We start from the raw sequence: 21,384 nt of genomic DNA on the forward strand, positions 1-21,384 counted from the left end.
TAGAGACAAGGGGCAGAAAAAGAAGAGCCTGCTACTCAAGCTCCAAAACCAATTGCCAGCATTTGAACTGTAAATTTTTTTTTAAATATATTACAGAGAAGAAGGGAGAGAGAGAGAGAGAGAGAGAAACATCAATGATGAGAGAGAATCACTGATGGGCTACCTCCTGCACACCCCCCACTGGGGATCAAGCCTGCAACCTGGGTATGTGCCCTGACTGAGAATTGAACCATGACCTCCTGCTTCATAGTCAACACTCAACCACTGAGCCATGCCGGTCAGGCTGAACTATAAATTTTAAAGTTTTAGCACTTAAACATTTTGGCAGCAAAACTCTCAGCTTCATAGCAGTCTGGCTATATCTTACCTCTTCTCACCACAAACTACCAAACCAATGATCTAGCAAAGTAAAACTACTGCAAACCTAAAACTTCCTCTCCTTTCATTAGAATAGGAACCCACATAAGTTCAAAAGAGCCTATCTCAACCAACAATACTGAGCACATAGATACCATCCCATCATCACAATTACCTCCCCAATAAATACTTAAAAGACCCAGAAGCTAAAGGAGTGATTTTAGTAAATTCTTTCCCCCAGAAAATTTACTTAAGAGAGAACTTTAAAATATCATTAGAGTTCCCAACTGCAGAAATCTCAACTGTAGAAATCCTGACAAAACTTGAGAGTACACCATGTATACTAATAGAGAACAATATGAAATCAGGAAAGGCTGCTAAGACTGCTTCCAGCCATAAAACAATTGAGTAATTTTTCAAAGAAATACAACAGGGGCAATAAATTGCAGACTGCACATGACGAAAAGCCAGACAAGCTTGAAACTTTCTCATAGAACACAAGTAAGAGAAAAGATGAAAGGGGCTTGTGAGAGAGATTTCAGCTTCCAGGATGATAAGAGTGGGTAGTTCAGAGCACTCTTCCACTGAGAAAAACTAAAGAAAGCAGACAAAGTATAAAATATCTGTGTGGGGGCAATCAAGACAATGAGGAATTAAGGGACCAAGATCCAGAAAATGAGAAAATCCAAAGAGGCAAATCTGGTATTGGAACTGCTTTTTGCCTAGAGGTATCTGCAAATTCTAAAAGTCACTACTGCTGAAGAGACTAAGAAGATGAGCATAGCTTCTGACAGATTCAAGGCCCAAAAATTAGAGTGAAGGCATACGAAAAAGGAGGGCAAACCCCTTAAGCTGTGAATTAGGACCTCAAAGGGCTACATATAAGAAGTAAAGGTAAATCCAAAACATTTCAGTTCATAGGGTCTTAAGCCCAATTTTAAATCATCTCAATCCCTGAATGTATTAAAGCAATTTGGGATTGTTAGTGCCCCTAGAATAACCACATGCAGAAGAGAAACAAAGATAAATCTTTTCTGGGAGAAGGTAGTATCATTTCAGAATATCTCCATAATTTTTCATACACAATACCTGGCATTCAATCAAAAATAAATACGCACATAAAAAGACAATCTCCAAATCAGGAGAAATAGGCATAAAAACAAACCCTCATGGGAATACATATTATAGGATGGGTTGAAAGAATAAAGACACAAAATGGAGAATTTCAGCAGAGGCCTAGGAACTATAAAAGAAAGCAGAATAAAAATTCTAGAACTGAAAACTACAATAAATGAAATTAAGAAATCAGTAAATGGAGTGCTACCTCTGTTTAGAATATAGAAAATCACAAGAGACTTGCTCTTACCCTAACAACCAAAACAGGACAGATTAAGCTATAAACACCATAGTTTTTCTGAACCCATCAGAGTGATGAGGATCAAAGAAACCTAAGTGAATTGAACTCCAAAGAGATATTGTCCAAGCCCTGGCTTGTGCTGCCCAGCGGTTACAGTATCATCACATGTACCAAAGGGCCATGGGTTCAATTCCCAGTCAGGGTACATACCCAGGTTGCAGGCTCGATACCTGGTCAGGCGCATATAGGAAGCAATCAATCAATGTTTCTCTTTCTCTCTCTCCCTTCCTCTCTCTCTAGAATCAATGAAAAAGTAGTCCTCAGGCGAGGATTAAAAAAAAAAACACAGAGATAATGGCCAAGAACTTTCCAAATTTGATTAAAGTAATCATCCAACAGAAACAAGAAGCTCAAGAAGCAGGATAAGTAAAAGGAAAATCACAACTAGGCACATCACAGCTGGATTTCTGAAAGAGATAAAGAACAAATCTGAAAAGTGGACAATAGGGAAAGTAGGGAGAGAAGTACATTTCCCACAAAAATGGAAAATAACATTTACAGCTGACTTCTCATCAGAAATGATGGCATTCAGCAGACAATGAAATACTTAAAGGGCTGAAACAAAAAAACTGTCTATCTAGAATTCTATACTCAGCCAAAAAATTATCTAAATTCAAGGTAAAATAAAGATGTTTTCAGCCCTAGCCAGTATTGCTCAGTGGACAGAACATCAGCCCACAGACTGAAGGGTCCCAGGTTCAATTCCGTTCAAGGGCACATACCTTGGTTGCAGGCTCAATCCCAGCTCTGGTCAAGGCATGTGCGGGAGGCAACCAAGCAATGTGTCCCTCTCACATCGATGTTTGTCTCTCTCTGTCTCTCCCCCTCCCTTCCACTCTTTCTAAAATAATCAATGAAAAAATATCCTTGGGTAAGGATTAATAACAACAAAAAAGATGTTTTCAGGCAGACAAAAGCTGAGTGAATTCATCTCCAGCAGATCTAACTAAATTCTAAAGGATATTCTCCAGGCAGAAGAAAATGAGCTCAAACAGAGACTCAGAGATGCAGATGGAAATGAAGAGCAACTAAGAGAGAAAATCAAAATGAATAATGACTTATTAAATAATGCCTTATGATCTCAAATATAAAGAGAACTAAAATATACAGCTATCACAAAAATTGAAAGGGAAGAACAAATGGATAGTTTAAGAATATATAGCTGAATAACTGAAAATAATCAAAAGAAAGGAGAATACAGAACAAAGTAGAAATAAATAATAAAATGGAGAATTTAAAGCCATATATATACTATCACATTAAATGTAAATAGACTAAATTCTCTAAGAAAAAAATTTTTTTCAAACTAAATTAAAAGGAAACCTAACAATATGCTACATACTGAAAATGTTTAAATACTAATCAAAAGACAGCCGATTCAGCTACATTAATATCAGAAAAAGTAGACTTTAAGGTGAATAACATTACTAGCGATAACAATGAGTCTTTTTACCAGTAAATCTGTATGGATACAATAAACAGTCCCAAAACTGATAATGCAAAAATTGACATGCACAAAAAAAAAAAAGGAGAAATCAAGTGTCATGCAATAAAGAGACAAGAGACCAAATAGAGCCCTGACCAGTTTGGCTCAGTGGATAGAGCGTCGGCCTGCAGACTCAAGGGTCCCAGGTTCGATTCCGTTCAAGGGCATGTACCTTGGTTGCAGGCACATCCCCAGCAGGAGGTGTGCAGGAGGCAGCTGATCGATGTTTCTCTCTCATCTATGTTTCTAACTCTCTCTCCCTCTTCCTTCCTGTCTATAAAAAAATCAATAAAATATATTTTTTTTAAAAAAAGAGACCAAATAGAGTAGGTCCTCGGGTTACATCGAAGATCGGTTCCTACAGCGCGACGTAACGCGTTTTCCACCGTTAGTTGGAACCCACCTACATAAGCACCTATGTCACTCACATGGAGCACATACACAGCAGTAATGAAGTGAAACAGTAAAAAAAAAATTTAAAAGAAAGATAACAATTCCAGACCTTTACTTGTGGTAAATAAATAATAAAAAACATAAAGCACATACATACATACATCGAAATGATGGAACTTTTTTTAATATATAAATAAATGGGAGATGGTGACGTAACCACAAAACAATGTATGTCAAGTCCGATGTAACCCGAGGACTGCCTGTATATCTATTTCTGGAATTCCAGAAAGAGATAAACAGAGTATCCTATAGAATAAAACGCTAATATGCAAATCGACTGAACAGCAGAACAACCAGTCGCTATGACACACCCTTACCACCAGGGGGCAGACACTCAAAACAGAAGCTGCCCCCTGGTGGTCAGTACGCTCCCACAGGGGGAGCACTGTTCAGCCAGAAGCCAGGCTCAAGGCTGGCAAGCACAGTGGCAGCAGCACTAAGAACCCCATGGGGGTTGTCCAACTGCCAGCAGGGAGTGGGCCTAAGCTGGTAGTCCCGACATCCCCCGAGGGTTCCAGGACTGCAAGAGGGTGCAGGCTGGGCTGAGGGACACCCCCCACCCAGTGGACAAATGTCATGCACTGGGCCTCTAGTATGTAATAAAGTAACAACAGAAGAAAATTTTCCTACCCTAAAATAGATTTGTGCATTCAGAACAAAAAGAGTTACTAATAAAAGAAGTCACATTATACATACATTTTAAGTTAAAAGAACTCAACCATATATGAGAGAGAGTATAAACTAGTATAAAGAGAACAAACCATTCTACCAGCCATTCAGAATGCACAAGCAATATGAGATACAAACTTTTTGTTCTCCCAATTGAGCCCAGCTCCAGTGTGCCTCTCTTACTTACAAGAATCTCATCACAGTGCAATTCTACAGTTTTTAAAAATGTTTTTGAACAATATAAATTCAAGTCTTCTTCTTCATTGGTACTTAAGAAAATAATTTATTTCAACACTAACAGGGAAAACTATCTATGCCCAACTTACTGAGAGATGAAATATCAGCTTCCAATGTAAGGCTTTACTACGGTATGTTAAAGGGGTATAAGACAGTATATGCAGTTTTCAAATTACTTGCTGAATTTAAATCTAATGCCTAATAATTATGTAACCCCACTGTACCAGGTTTTTTAAAAAAGCAATGACTAAATTCCCATTTACTCATATTCTAGTGAAATTTCTAATCTCAAAGTCTACACATAAAATCTAAAGTCCAGCTGGCGTGGCTCAGTGGTTGAGTATCGACCTATGAACCAGGAGGTCACAGTTCCATCCCTGGTCAAGGCAGATGCCTGGGTTATGGGGACACCAGTAGGGAGCGTGCAGGAGTCAGCCGATCAATGATTCTCTCTCATCATTGATGTTTCTATCTCTCGCTCCCTCTCCCTTCCTCTCTGAAATCAATAAAAATACATATATTTAGATTTTTTTCTAAAAACATATAAGTTAAAAAACAAAACAAAAGAGAGTACAAACATAAAGATTAAAAAACAAAAAAGAAGAGGGTACCTAGTAGACATTATGTTCAACATTAAATAAGGAGTCGGGGAGAACTGCCCAGTGAGTTCTGAAAGAAAAATATTCTGACACGGGAATTTTGAATGAAGGTCAAACTATTACGTACATTCAGAGGCAACTTTTAAAACTTAAATGTGAGCAAAGTGAAACTACCTACCAAGTTAGTACCACATGTTATGGGATATTTCTTACCCACAAGTTTTAATGACTAACAAATAAAACTGATTCTGAAACTGCAGAATTTCTAATTAACTATGGCTACTCTGAAGAAGGAAGTTCACTCTTACACAAAGCTTCCACAAATTCTTTTTTTCAAAGGATCCTATATAAGAAAACCCTAATATGCAAATCGATGGAACGACCGATCGCTATGACATGCACTGCCCAACAGGGGGCAGACGCTCAATTCAGGAGCTACCCCCCTGGTGGTCAGTGCACTCCCACGGGGGAACACTGCTCAGCCAGAAGTCCGGCTCACAGCTGGCAAGCACAGAGGCAGTGGCGGGAGCCTCTCCCGCCTCTGTAGCAGGCAGACCTCGCCCCGAAAGGGTCTCGGACTGTGAGAGGGTGCAGGCCAGGCTGAGGGCACCTCCCCACCCCCAGTGCACTGGGCCTCCAGTTTATTCATAAAGTAGCAAAAATTAACTTCTTAGAATTTCCCAATACATATTATCCTGAAACGGATTTCTTTGACTTTCAATAAACTCCAGAAAAATCAATGTTTCTTTTTTTTTTTTTTTTTAAGTGCCCGCAGTCCAGCTGGTGTGGGTCAGTGTTTGAGTGTTATGTTAACCCATGAACCAGGAGGTCACAGTTCAATTCCCGATCAAGGCACATGACCAGCCTGTGGGCTCAATCCCCAGTAGGAGGCATGCAAAAAACAGCGTATTGATGATTCTCTCTCATTATTGATGTTTCTATCTATCTCTCCCTCTCCCTCTCCCTCTCTCTCTCTCTCTGGAATCTATAAAAACACTTTTTTAAAGTGCCCACAACACCTAACAGGTAATGAAGACTTAAGAAGAAAATATGTCATGATACGGTTTCAGGCATTAAAAATTGGAACTAGCACTATCTGCACCTTCTTTTTCTAGCCTTATAATCTTTAAAAGATCTGGTCTATGATTTCATCATTGAGTAATCACCTCTCCATTACAAATGATAAGCTTCAGAATAAAAAAATGAGCCATGCTCTTCCCTTTACACTCCTTGGAAAACAACAACAAAACAAAACAAAACAAAACAAAACAAAAACAACACCTGTCCATCTAAAAAGCCTACTTGTGAGGATCCAAGAGAGCTGTGGAACAGGTGGATGTTACACTCACCTTCTCCCAGAACCAACTGGAATTACAACTAAAATATAGAGCAATCAACCTGAATAACCAACTGAAGACTAGCTGAAGAGAAGTTCTATAACCAAGGATTTCAGAAGAAGCCACATCGAGGCTGGTAGAAAGGGTGGAGATGTGAAAGGGTTGGTCCTATTCCATGAGCAACAGCTCAGATTCCAGAAGGATATCTCGCTGAAAAGATCCCCCCTGAAAATTGTGGGGTCTAAACCCAATGCCAGGCTAATCAGCCCAGAGCACCAAAGCAGGGAAGATGTGCCCACATAACATTTGTCTGCCAGGAGAGAAGGAAGTCTGCAAAGACACAGAATGCCCTCCTAAAGGGCCAATGCACAAAATCTTGTTTGCAGGTACTCAGCCTGGGCTATAGCGGAGGAAGGGCTGAGCAGACTAGAGTCATGAGGAGAAATCAGGGTTTATAGCTCTAGGGAGAGAGCTGAAGGGACAGCCTCCAGGTACCCTGTGCTAAGTGTGAGAAATTCTCACCTGTCCTAATTATAATAATGAACTCGGAGACATAAGTATGGCAAAAATGAGACCTATAATATGTTCTCGAGAGTGGGTGTTAATCTGGTTGTACAGGCACACATGGAGTAGTAATCACAGCCTATTTATCCTCAAAGTGCAAGAGAACTTCCTCCAGTTCCTCATTGGCTGAGTACTACGGGGTTAAAAGGTTCCTCATACGTCACCTAGGTCTTATTGTCTCCCATTGGACCATTTAAAAAAATTGGGCTAAAGCCTTTTCTAGTTGTCCCCACCTCCCCCAGTCTAGTTGAGGCAGGCACCTCAGGGGTTTCCACCATTATGCTGGCTCATGTACACAGTTCTTTGTTCTTATATGCTCTTCTCTTCTCCCTACATTCTGTTTGCCCTGGGTAAATTCAGTAACTGTTTCAATTAAAAGTTGACTATGCTGGAGATGGATCACAGAGGCCTATTTCCTACATGAGTCACTATTGCACACTACAGATGCCATTTTACTTGGGTGGAACACCAGTCCATACAGCATCAGCCTGAGGGAATGGAATAGCCACACACTCCAGACTCCCTGTTGACCCACCATGGGAAACGTGTGCCCTATTGAGCAGGCTGCATAGGGCCGTGTTGTCAGTAACTGAGTTGTGCAGCTCTGGGGCAGGGGCATTCCCCCTACTTTCCAGTGAACCTCACGGGAGATCTACTAGTTCTCCACTCCCCTGATTCCTAGAGGGCCCCACCTTCCCAATTCCTTGTGGTTGTGGCCTGCCAAGGTCTGAGCAGAATGCAGAACACCAAAAAGAAAAAAAAGATCCAAGAAAATGAAGATAGTTTGGGGCAACATGAAGCATAACAAATTTGCATCATCTATATCCTATCTAATAAATCTAATAAAAGAGTAATATGCAAATTGACCGTACCTCTGCTACACCCACAAACCACACCCACCAGCCAATCAGGAGTGAATATGCAAATAAACCCAACCAAGATGGCTGCGGCCACAGAGAGCAGGAGGGAGGCTTGGGTTTCTCCGGCAATGGAGGAAGCCAAGCTTTCCGCCTGCCCTTGCCGGCTCAGGCCTCCTCTCCAGGCTACAAAGTTTCAGTTATAGAAGATAAATAAATCCCAACAGATATGGCGGCAGCCACGGAGCTGGAGAGAGCAGGCAGCTAGGGTTGCCCCCGGTGATGGAGAAAGCCAAGCTTCTGCAGCCCTGGCCTGCTTTGGCCTCCACTCCAGGCTACAAAGTTTCAATTGTAGAAGGTAAATAAATCCCAAATCCCAGGGCCTCCACTTGGGTCGCCAGGGGGCGTGGCCAGCCTGCAAACCACCACAGGCCCCTCGCCCAGGCCACCCCACACCCCAAGAGAACCCCCACCCTGACCCGGGACACCCTTCAGGGCAAACCAGCTGGCCCCCACCCGTGCACCAGACCTCTATCCTATTTAATAAAAGAGTAATATGCAGATTGACCATCACTCCAACACACAAGATGGCTGCCCCCATGTGGTCAAAGATCCTGCCCCCATATGGACACAAGATGGCCACCACAAGATGGCCAGCAGGGGAGGGCAGTTGGGAGGGACCAGGCCTGCAAGGGAGGGCAGTTGTGGGTGATCAGGCCAGCAGGGGAGGGCAGTTGTGAGGGACCAGGCCTGCAAAGGAGGGCAGTTGGGGGCGATCAAGCCTGCAGGGGAGGGCAGTTAGGGGTGACCAGGCCGGCAGAGGAGGGAAGTTGGGGGTGACCGGGCCTGCAGGGAAGGGCAGTTAGGGGGGACCCAGGCCTGCAGGGGAGAGCAGCTGGGGGGGACCAAGCCTACAGGGGAGGGCAGTTAGGGGTGACCAGGCCTTCGGGGGTGGGGCAGTTAGGGGAAAACAGGCTGGCAGGCAAGCAGTTAGGCATCAATCAGGCTGGCAGAGGAGTAGCTAGGGGATGATCAGGCTGGCAGGCAGAAGCAGTTAGGGGCAATCAGGAAGGCAGGCAGGCAAGCAGTTGGGAGCCAGCAGTCCTGGATTGTGAGAGGGATGTCCGACTGCCCACTGGGATCGGGCCTAAACGGGCAGTCGGACATCCCTCGAGGGGTCCTAGGTTGGAGAGGGTGCAGGCTGGGCTGAGGGACACCCCCCCCCATGCACGAATTTCATGCACCGGGCCTCTAGTGTATATAGATAAAGAGCCAGGGTCCGTAACGTCCAAAATGACCAAACGGATGACCTAACAACGGAAGTCAATCCTGCAGTCAGTGCTAGGTGGCCACAGTAACCCAGCACTGACTGCCACGCTGCCAGCACCATGCTGACCCACCACTGACTGCCAAGGAGGCTGCGGATCAGGCCCGGAGAGAGGCCAGGAAAGAGAAGCAGGGTCTGATCCGCAGCATCCATGGCAGCTATTGATCAGCCCTTGCCTCTCTTTCTCTGCGGGCCTCGCCAGCAGCCCCACCTCTCTGATCAGGCCCAGAAATAGGCCCGGAGATGCTGACTGGCAAAGAAACCGACCAATCAGAACCAAATCTGGGTGATGTGCGAGGAGCCAATGGCTGCCTAGGAGGCGGAGGTTTGACGGTGACTGGCATAGAAACCAACCAATCACAACCTAATCTGGGTGAACTGTGAAGGCAGAACTTAAGGTGGGGGCTGAGGAGGGGTTTTAAGGGCAACTGCTGTTTGATGTAAGGTGTAAGAAAGCAGTTCAATTTTTTAATGACTGGTTTGGCAGCATAGTGCATATGGCTGGCTGTCAGTCCAGATACAGGGATTATGTATTTTTGTCTGCCAAGAACATCTCCTCCTGCTGAAAAAGGCCCCCCCCCACACTTTTAAGCAATCCTATTCTATATAATCTATCTATACTAATAAAAGGGTAATACGCTCATTAGACTGGGTCGACTGGCCATCTTCTGGACATCCGACTTCCTTCTGGACAAAGCCATGGTGGTAGCGGCTGAGGCAGATGCAGTTAGGGGAGATCAGGCCAGCAGGGGAGGGCAGTTGGGGGTGAGATCAGGCGGGCAGGGGGTTAGGGGCAGTCAGGCCGGCAGGGGAGGGCAGTTGGAGGTGAGATCAGACCAGCAGGGGAGGGCAGTTGGGGGCGAGATCAGGCCGGCAGGGGAGGGCAGTTGGGGGCGAGATCAGGCCGGCAGGGGAGGGCCACTGGGGGCGAGATCAGGCCGGCAGGGGAGGGCCACTGGGGATGAGATCAGGCAGGCAGGGGAGGGCCATTGGGGGCGAGATCCGGCTGGCAAGGCAGAGGCAGTTAGGGGCAATCAAGCCAGCAGGAGAGGGTAGTTAGGGGCGATCAGGCCGGCAGAGAGACGCAGTTAGGAGCAAGATCAGGCCGGCAGTCGGACATCCCCCAAGGGTCCCCGATTGGAGAGGGTGCAGGCTGGGCTGAGGGACCCCTGCCCTGTGCACAGATTTCGTGCACCAGGCCACTAGTAGGGGTATAAGAAGGAGAGAGAGAAAAAGGAGAGCGGAGCAAGGGATCAAGACCTATTTAATGAAATAATACATGAAAGCTTCCCTAAATTGGTGAAAGACACACACAATTCAAGGAAGGACAAAGAATCCCAAACAAGATGAATCCAAAGAAGCCCACACCAAGATACATCATAATTAAGATGACAAAGCTTAAAGACAAATGCAGAATCTTAAAGACAGCAAAAGAAAAGTGCTTAATTACCTACAAGGCAACTCCCAAAAGACTGACAGCTGACTTTCAATCTCAGGAGAACATTTCACCAGAAAGGATTGGTGTGAAATATTCAAAGTGATAAAAATCAAGAACCTACAACCAAGACTACTTTACCCAGCAAGGCTATTTCCAGGATATCATTTAAAACCAAAGGACAACCCTGGCCAGTGTGTCTCAGTTAGTTGGAGCGTCATCCAGTGCACCAAAGGGTCATAAGTTTGATTCCCAGTCAGGACACATACCCAATTGTAGGTTTGATCCCTGGTCGGGCACATGCAGGAAGCAAGCACTCCATGTTTCTCTTTCTCTTTCTTCCCCTCCCCGCTCCATCACTCTCTACCTCCCTCCTTCACTCCCCCTTCCTCTCTCTCTAAAATCAATAAAAACATATCCTCAGGAGAGAATTAAAAAGAAAGAATAAAATTGAATGACCAATAGATTCCCAGACAAGAAAAGCTAAATAAGTATAAAAAGAAATGTAAAAGGGATGAGGAGTAACAAGAGGAAGAGAGGGAGGACCCAAGGAAGAATGAGGAGGACCACGAGGAGTTAGGGGAGGAAGAGGAGGAAATAGAGGAAAGGAGGTAAAGAAGGAGTAGGACTGGGAAGAAGAAAAGAGTAAGAAGGAGGCACAGGAGAAAGAGGAGAAGAAAACAGAGAAACATAGCTAAAAGAATAAAATGACAATAAGTACCTATCAATAATCACTTTAAATGTAAATGGCTTAAATGCTACAATCAAAAGATATAGGGTAGCTAAATGTATAAGTAAACAAGATCCATATGCTGTCTATAAGAGGTCCACCCCAGAACAAAAAATACAGACTAAAAGTAAAGAGATGGAAAAAGATATTTCATGAAAATGAAAATTTTAAAAAACTGAAGTAGCAATACTTATATCTGACAATATAGATTTTAGGGCACTACATGGTGATAAAGGGAACAATCCAATAAGAAGATGCAAACTTTATAAACATTTATGCACCCAACACAGGAGCACCTAAGTATGTAAAGCAAATCTTGATGGGCGTAAAAGAAGAGATTGACAGTAATGTAGTCACAGTAGGGGATTTTAACACCACATTGACATCAATAGATACATCTTCCAGACAGAAAATCAACAGGGAAATGATGGCCTTAATGACACACTGGATCAGATGGATTTAATTGGTATCTTCAGAGCATTTTACCCCAAAGCAGCAGAATATAAATTCTTTTCAAGTATACATGGAACATTTTCTAGGATAGCCCACATGTTAGGACACAAAATAAGTCTCAATGAATTTAAGAAGACTGAAATCATATGAAGCATCTTCTCTAACCACAATATGAAACTGGAAATCAATTATAAGAAAAAAAATGAAAACACACAAACACGTGGAGGCTAAAAAACATATTACTAAACAATGAATGGGTTAACAATGACATCAAGGAAGAAATCAAAAGATACCTGCAAACAAATGAAAAGGAGAACACAACAACCCAAAATCTATGGGACATAGCAAAAGCAGTCCTAAGAGGGAAATTCATAGCATTACTGGCCTATCTCAAGAACCAAGAAAATGTCAAATAAACAATCTAACTTTATACTTAAAGGAAATTGAAAAAGAACAACAAACAAAGATCAAAGTGAGAAATAAGAAAATAACCATCAGAGCAGAAATAAAGTCAAAAAAAAATTACAAAAGATCATTGATATCAAGAGCTGGTTCTTTGAAAAGATTAAACAAGTCTGACAAACCTTTAAGCAGATTCATCAAGAAAAAAAGAGGGCCCAATAAGTAAAATGGGAAATGAAAGAGAAGTAACAAGACACCAAAGAAATACAAAGGATTGTAAGAAAATATTACAAACAACTACATTAATGTAAACAAATTGGACAATTCCTAGAAACACCCCTGATTGGCATGCTCAGTGGTTAGAGTGTCATAGAGCCCACTGAAGGGTCAAGGGTTCAAATCCTGGTCAAGGACACATACCTGGGTTGCAGATTCCATCCCCAGCCCCAACTGGGGCATGTGGGAGAAGCAACTGATGAATGTTTCTCTCACATTGATGTTTCTCCTCTCTCTCACTCTCTCTCTCCCCTTCTCCTTCTTTCTCCCTCCCTCCTCTCTCTCTCTTTCCTTCCCTTCCAACTCGCACTAAAAAAATCAATGGAAAAAATATCCTCAGGCAAGGGAGGATTAACAACAACAACAAAAAATTCCTAGAAACATACAATCTTACAAAACTGAATCAGGAAGAATCAGGAAATCTAAATAGACAGATTACAAATAAAGAAATTAAAGCAGTAATCAAAAAATCCCCAACAAACAAAAGTCCTGGACCGCATGGTTTCACAGGTGAATTTTACCAAACATTCAAAGAAGAATGAACATCTAACCTTCTCAAACTATTCCAAAATATTCAAGAAAAGGAAAGACTACAAGAAAAGCTAAATAAGCTCATTTTACAAGCCCAGCATTATTGTAATTTCAAAACAAGATAAAGACACTACAAAGAAAGAAAATTAAAGGCCAATATCCCTGATGAACATAGAGGCTAAAATCCACAACAAAGGATTACCAAACCAAATCCAGCAATACCTTAAAAAGACCATACACCTTTCCTTGTCCGCCTTGGAGCAAGGCAAATGCATGGGGACTCCACACTCAGACCCACCACAGGCCTGCCCAATCCTGGGCACCGTGCCATGCTGCATGAGGACCATCCTAAAGACAGAATTGAAGCTATAAGAGGGCTGATTAGGACCCTGGGGGCATTAGCCCCCTCCAACAAATGGTGGCCTCAGGTGCTGGGGCTGTGGTCACCTCCCTCTTCATGACTCCCCTGGACGTGGTGAAGGCCCGCCTGCAGTCTCAATGCCCCTCAATGACCAGTGAACTGATGCCTCCCTCCAGACTCTGGAGCCTCTCTTATAACAAATTGCCCTCCTCTCTCTGACCCACAGGGAAGTGTATCCTGTACTGCAAAGGTGTCCTGGAACCCCTGTACCTGTGCCCAAATAGTGCCCGCTGTGCGATGTGGTTTCAGGACCTCACTCACTTCACTGGCACTATGGATGTCTTTGTGAAGATTGTGAGACATGAGGACACCAGGACCCTGTGGAGTAGCCTCCCAGCTACCATGGTGATGACTGTGCCAGCAACCGCCATCTACTTCATGGCTTATGGCCAACTAAAGGGCTTCCTGTGTGGTCGAGCCCTGACCTCTGACTTCTATGCACACATGGTGGCTGGTGCACTGGCCCGCTTGGGACACCATGACTGTGGTAAGCCCCTTACAGCTGGTACGGACAGTTGCAGGCTCAGCATGTGTCATACCAGGAGTTGGGTGCCTGTGTCCAAACCTCCGTAGCTCAGGGCGGCTGGCACTCACTGTGGCTGGGCTGGAGCCCCACTGCTCTTCAGAATGTGCCCTTTTCAGCCCTGTACTGGTTCAACTATGAGCTGGTGAAGAGCTAGCTGAGTGGGCTCAAGGCAAAGGACCAGATGTCAGGGCATCAGCTTTGTGCCTGGTGGCACCTCAGGGATGGTGGCTGTCATCCTGACTCTACCCTTCAATGTGGTGAAAAATCAACCCCAGGTTGCGCTGAGAGCAATTGAGGCTGTGAGAGTGTCACTCCTACACACCGACTCCACCTAGCTGCTGCTGCAGAGGATCCAGGCTGAGTCCGGCACCAGGGGACTCTTCACAGGCTTCCTCCCAAAGATAATCAAGGCCGCATCTTCCTGTGCCATCATGGTAAGCACATATGAGTTGGGCAAAAGCTTCTTTCAAAGGCTCAACCTGGAACAGCCTCTGAGCCAGTGAGAGGAGCAAGGGGATGAGGGCCCCATCTCTTCCATGGTTGGTGTGGGGCAGAAGGAGACAGAGCCAAGTGCCTAGTCCTCAGGGGAGGAGGCCTCATTTTTCTTCCCAATCAGCACAGCCACAGAGGTACCAGCCCACCCCTTTGAGGGCCCACAGCTTTCTTCCTGCTGGTCCTGATCCCAAGCCCCAAGGATCATCACTTTTTCACCCAACACCCCAAGTTGAAGATCAAATCTGTTAACTCTCTCCTCCCCCTGTCCTCTCACCCATTTTCCTGTGTCTGTTGTAGCTGGGCCTGCCCCCAAGGACTACAGAACCCTGGCCCGGCCAGTCTGAACCCACTGCTGTTAATTCACTGAGTGTAAAGATGACGAATTTAGAAAAAAAACGGGGGGGATCATACACCATGATCAAATGGAATTTATTCCAGAGATGCCAGGTTACTACAACATCCGCAAAACAATAAATGAGATACACCACATAAACAAAATTAAAGATGAAAACCACATGATCACATCAATAGATGCAGAAAAAGCATCTTACAAAATCCAACACCCATTTATGATAAAAATTCTCAGCATGGTGGGAATAGAGGAAATATACCTCAACATAATAAAGGCCATATATGACAAGCCCACAGCCAACAGCATACTCAGTGAGCAAAAACTATAAGCATTTCTCTTAAGATTGGAAAAAAGACAGCGATGTTCACTTTCACCACTCGTATTCAACATAGTACTGGAAGTCCTAGCCACAGCAATCAGACAAAAAGAAGAAAAAATAAAAGGCATCCAAATTGAAAAGGAAGAAACCTGTCATTATTTGCAGATGACATGAGAAGCCTAAAGATTCCACCAAAAAACTACTAGAACTGATAAGTGAATTCCGTAAGGTAGCAGGATACAAAATAAGTATCCAGAAATCAGTTGCGTGTTTATAGACCAATAAAGAACAATCAATAAGAAAACAATCTCATTCAAAATTGCTTTGAAGAAATAACTAGAAATAAATTTAAACAAGGATATAAAAGACCTGTACTCGAAAACTTGTAAGGCATGGAAAAAAGTGAAGAAAATACAAATAAATGGGAGCATATACCATGTTCATGGATAGGAATAATTAACAGTATTAAAATGTCCATACTACCCAAAGCAATCTATAGATTCAATGCAATTCCTATTAAGATACGAATGGCATGTTTCAAAAACTAGAACAAATAATACAATTTATATGGAACCACAAAAGACCTCAAATAGCCACAGCAATCTTGAGAAAGAATAACAAAGTTGGAGGAATCATATTACCTGATATCCAACTATACTACAAAGCCGTAATAATCAAAACAGGATGGTGCTAGCATAAAAACAGACACACAGATCAATGGAACAGAATAGAGAGCCCAGAAATAAACCCACACTGCTATGGTCAATTAATAATGACAAAGGAGGCATTCTATACAATGGGGTAAAGATAGTTTATTCCAGCGGTCACCAAACTTTCAGACCTCACGAACCACAAGTGGTCCATGGACCACCGGGTGGCAACCGCTGGTCTATTCAATAAATGGTGTTGGAAAATTGGACAAATACGGTAAAAAAAAAAAAAAAAAAAGTGAAACTAAACCTCCTTCTTACACCATACACAAGAATAAACTCAAAATGCATTAAGCCCTGGCCAGTGTTTCTCAGTGGTTAAAGCATTGGCCAATGCACCAAAGAGTCACAGGTTCAATTCTCAGTCAAGGGCACATGCCTGAGTTGCAGATTTGATACCAGCCCTGGTTGGGGAGCATGTGGGAGGCAACCAATCAAAGTGTCTCTCTCATATCAATGTTTCTCTCTCTTTCTCTCTCTCTCTCTCTCTCTCTCCCCCCTTGTCTATCCCCCTTCTTCTCTCTCTAATAATGAATGGAAAAAAATATCCTCCAGTTAGGATTAACCAAAAAAATGGGTCAAAGACTTAAATGTTAGACTCGAAACCATAAAAATTCTAGAAGAAAACATAGACAGTAAAATCATGGACATTTTTTGTAGCAATATTTTTTCTAATATATCACTTTGGGTGAGAGAAACAAAAGAAAAAAACAAATGGAACTACATCAAACTAAAAAGTTTTTGCACAGAAAAGGAAACCATCAACAAAATGAAAAGACAACCCACTGAACGTGAGAACATATTCGCCAATGATACATCTGCTAAGGTGTTAATATCTAAAATTTATAAAGAACTCATACAACTCAACACCAAAAAAAAAAAAAAAAAAGTCAATCCAATTTAAAAATGGGCAAAAGACCTGCACAGAAACTGCTCTAAAGAAGACAGACGGACATATAGACATATGAAAAGATGCTGAACATAACAGGTCAAGGTTGGGGGTTTGATCTCTGGTCAGGGCACATATAAGAATCAACTAATGAAGGTATAAGTAAGTGAAACAACAAATTAATGTTTGTCTCTCTCTCTCTCAAATCAATAAAAGAATATTTAATTTTTAAATAAAAAATAAATAAAATTTATGCAATGGTTGATTTTTCTATTTCACTCTACCGTTGTTTTGGTATTCTGAGAAACATTTTATGTTCTATTGTATATTTCAAGTAAAAATACTGGAGTTCATTTGGAAAAATAAAAATGAAAATAAATAGCCTACTCATGCCTTCAAATCCAGTTCAAATTCTATTTCTCTAAGAAACTTAACTAAATACTCCAAACTAAATAAATCCTTATCCTTCTCAACATAAGCTCACTCATTTACAATCTAATTATACACAGCCATCAGATATAAATTATATAAGCATTATCTAATTTTCATGTATTTTTAGCTAGCTTCTCCTCATTTATAATTATACTAGGGGGCCAGTGCACGAAATTCGTGCACTGGGGGTAGGGGGTCCCTCAGCCCAACCTGCCCCCTCTCACATACTGGGAGCCCTCAGGGGATGTCCCCTGGGGGAGCGAGCCTAAGCCGCAGTCTAGCCTCCCTTTGTGGGAGGCGACAGGGCTGATCAGGGGAAGGCACCAGCCCCATCACCCCGCTGCTGCAGACAGTGCCAGTCACCACAGCCACCAAGGTGTTGTTCACACCAATCTCCGGCTGGGCCCTGCCCAGGCCTAAAGCCTCTGGCGGAAGCTTTAGGCCTGGACAGGGGACCCGCAGCTCCCTCTGATCACCAGCTCCACCCCTGCCCAGGCCTAAAGCCTCGGGGCCTGGGCAGGGGCCCCCCAGCTCCCTCCGATTGCTGGTTCCGCCCCTGCCCCCTCAGCTCTGATCGCAGGCTTGGCCCTGCCCAGGAGCCCCCTGGTTCAGGCCCTTCCCAGGATTCTCAGGGCCCACGCAGGGCTTACCTCAGAGTGACCTGGGTGCCAGAATGTTCCCAGGACCCAGGCGCTGGGCGCCTATGTATGCAAATTAACCGCCATGTTTGTTGGGTTAATTTGCATACTCACTCTGATTGGCTATGGGCATAGCAGCGGTACAGTCAATTTACATGTTTGTCTATTATTAGGTAAGATTAAAAACAACAACATTTCACATTTAAAGAGTGATTAAAACAAACCAATCTCTGTTCTAAGCATGAGCACACATTATCTCATTGTTTACCTCAACCCAGTAGGGTGGTTATTATATACATTATTTAAAGTAAAAATTATACAGAGATGTCTTTATAAGCCTCCACTCTCTCACTGCCTAGTACTGTAACTCACCACATGCATGGAGGGGTAAGGGAAAAGAACTAATAGTACTTGAGCAGTATCCCACTTATTCAGATGTTTCTGAAAAAGATATCATAGGGAAATGAACTTTATCTTGTATAGCACTGATTCTAAGTACTTGTCTTTCTTCTTCTGCAGACATAGTAGTATTTCCTTCCTTTGGACACACAACTATGGGTACATGTTCAAGTCTTTGTCCTAGGTTTTCTTTTTCCTTCTTCAGTGACATGATCTAGTCACATGGCTTGAACTATCAGCTCCATCAGGTAATTCCGGAACCTACATTTCTAGCCCAAAGTATAGACAGACTTCTCCTCTGAGCCCTAATTCTGTAATACCTTTGCAGAGTTGTTCTGCTGGCATCTCTGGCTCAAGGTATCCAAAATAAAAATCATATCCTGCCCCTTGAACTTAGCTTTCCTGCTGCATTCTTTATTTTTTTTCTTTATTAAGGTATTACATATGTGTACTTATCCCCCCACTGCCCCCTCACACTCCCCACTCATGCCCTCATACCCCTGGGTTAGGCTTATATGCATGCGTACAAGTCCTTTGGTTAATGGCTCCCTTAACCCCCACCCTCACCTACCTTCCCTCTGAGGTTTGACGGTCTGATCAATGCTTCTATCTCTGATTCTGCTTTTGTTCATCAGTTTATGTTGTTCATTATATTCCATAAATGAGTGAGATCAGGTGATATTTCTCTTTCTCTGACTGGCTTATTTCGCTTAGCATAATGCTCTCCAGTTCCATCCATCCTGTTGCAAATGGTAAGAATACCTTCTTTTTTACTGCAGTGTAGTATTCCATTGTGTACATGTACCAACATTTTTTAATCCACTCATCTGCTGATGGGCACTTAGGCCATTTCCAAGTCTTAGCTATGGTAAATTGTGCCGCTATGAACATAGGGGTGCATATATCCTTTCTGATTCGTGTTTCTAGTTTCTTGGGATATATTCCTAGAAGTGGGATCACTGGGTCAAATGGGAGTTCCATTTTTAGTTTTTTGAAGAAACTCCATACGGTTCTCCACAGTGGCTGCACCAGTCTGCATTCCCACCAGCAGTGCACGAGGGTTCCCTTTTCTCCACATCCTCGCCAGCACTCGTCGTTTGATTTGTTGATGATAGTCATTCTGACAGGTGTGAGATGGTACTGCATTGTCGTTTTGATTTGCATCTCTCGCATGATTACTGACTTCGAGCATGTTTTCATATGTCTCTTGGCCTTACTTCTGTCTTCTTTTGAAAAGTATCTATTTAGGTCCGTTGCCCATTTTTTGATTGGGTTATCTTTTGTTAAGTTGTATGAGTCCCCTGCAAATGTTGGAGATTAAACCCCTATCGGTGATAACATTGGCAAATATGTTCTCCCATGCAGTGGGATTTCTTGTTGTTTTGTTGATGGTTTCTTTTGCTGTGCAAAAGTTTTTTATTTTGATGTAGTCCCATTTGTTTATTTTCTCTTTAGTTTCCGTTGCCCTAGAGGCTGTATCGGTGAAGAAATTGCTTCGGCCTATGTCTGAAATTTTGCTGTCTGTGGATTCCTCTAGTATTTTTATGGTTTCCCGTCTTGTGTTAAGTCCTTTATCCCATTTTGAGTTTATTTTTCTGTATGGTGTAAGTTGGTGGTCTAGTTTCATTTTTTTGCATGTGTCTGTCCAATTTTCCCAACACCATTTATTAAAGAGACTGTCTTGACTCCATTGTATCTTCTTGCCTCATTTACCAAATATTAATTGAGCATAATGGTTTCGGTCGATTTCTGGGTTCTCTATTCTATTCCATTGGTCTATATGTCTGTTCTTGGGCCAGTACCAGGCAGTTTTGAGAACAGTGGCTTTGTAATACAGCTTGATATCTGGTATTAAGATCCCACCTACTTTATTCCTCTTTCTCAGAATTGCTGTAGCTATTCGGGGTCTTTTTTTATTCCTAATGCATTTTTGGAAAGTTTGTTCTTGGTCTGTGAAATATGCCACTGGTATTTTAATGACGAGTACACTGAATCTATAGATTGCTTTAGATAGTATGGACATTTGAATGATGTTGATTCTATCAATCCATGAACATGGTATGTTCTTCCCTCTGTTTATATCTTCCTCTATCTCTTTTTTCACTATCCTGTAATTTTCAGAGTACAGGTCTTTTACCTCCTTAGTTATGTTTCTTCCTAGGTATCTTAATTTTTTGGTGTGATGGTAAATGGGATTGTTTTTTTACTCTCTCTTTCTAAAAGTTCACTAATGGTGTATAGAAATGCCATAGATTTCTTGGCAATAATTTTGTATCCTGCTACATTGCCGAATTCATTTATTAAGTCTAATAATTTTTATGGAGTCTTTAGTGTTTTCTATGTACAGTCTCATGTCATCTGTGAATAATGACAGTTTCACATATTCTTTTCCTAATTGTATACCTTTTATTTCTTCTTCTTATCTAATTGCTATGGCTAGCACTTCCAGAACTATGTCAAACAGGACTGGTGAAAAGGGCATCCCTATCTCGTTCCTGTTCTTAGTGGAAATAGTTTTAGTTTTTGCCCACTGAGCATGATATTGACAGTATGTTTGTCATATAAGGCTTTTATTATGTTGAGGTATGATCCCTTTATTCCCATTTTGCTGAGGATTTTTATTAAGAAAGGGTGTTGGATTTTGTCAAATGCTTTTTCTGCATGAATTGATATGACTATGTGATTTTTATCTCTCAATTTGTTTATGTGATATATCACGTTTATTGATTTGTGGATATTGTACCATCCTTGCATCCCCGGAATAAATCCTACTTGGTCATGGTGTATGGTCTTTCTGATATACTGCTGGATCCGATTTGCTAGAATTTTGTTCAGGATTTTGGCATCTATGTTCACCAGGAATATTGGCCTGTAATTCTATTTCATTGTGTTGTCTTTATCTGGTTTTGGTATTAGGGTCATGCTGGCTTCATAGAAGGAGCTTGGAAATGTTCCTTCCTCTTGAATTTTTTGGAGTTTTCTGAGGATGATAGGTTTTAGTTCTTCCTTTAATGTTTGGAAAAATTCCCCTGTGGGAGGGAAAAAAGATGGTGGCTGGCAGGACGGACGTGAG

At 42.6% G+C, this 21,384-nt stretch overlaps 1 protein-coding gene and 1 pseudogene across 15 annotated transcripts in view; one reads left to right on the forward strand and one right to left on the reverse strand.

Annotated features, from left to right (window-relative positions):
* NEO1 (neogenin 1) overlaps positions 1-21,384 on the reverse strand; it is a 352,200-nt gene that overhangs the window by 300,187 nt on the left and 30,629 nt on the right. The window lies entirely within an intron of this gene.
* Positions 814-14,580, forward strand: LOC308254742 (mitochondrial glutathione transporter SLC25A39-like; annotated as a pseudogene). The gene is made up of 3 exons: positions 814-858; positions 13,516-13,645; positions 13,718-14,580. The product of its transcript is annotated as a mitochondrial glutathione transporter SLC25A39-like (transcript).

This window comes from Plecotus auritus (genome assembly GCF_963455305.1).
Source record: "Plecotus auritus genome assembly, chromosome: 1".
In the NCBI taxonomy this organism is placed as follows: Eukaryota; Metazoa; Chordata; class Mammalia; order Chiroptera; family Vespertilionidae; genus Plecotus; species Plecotus auritus.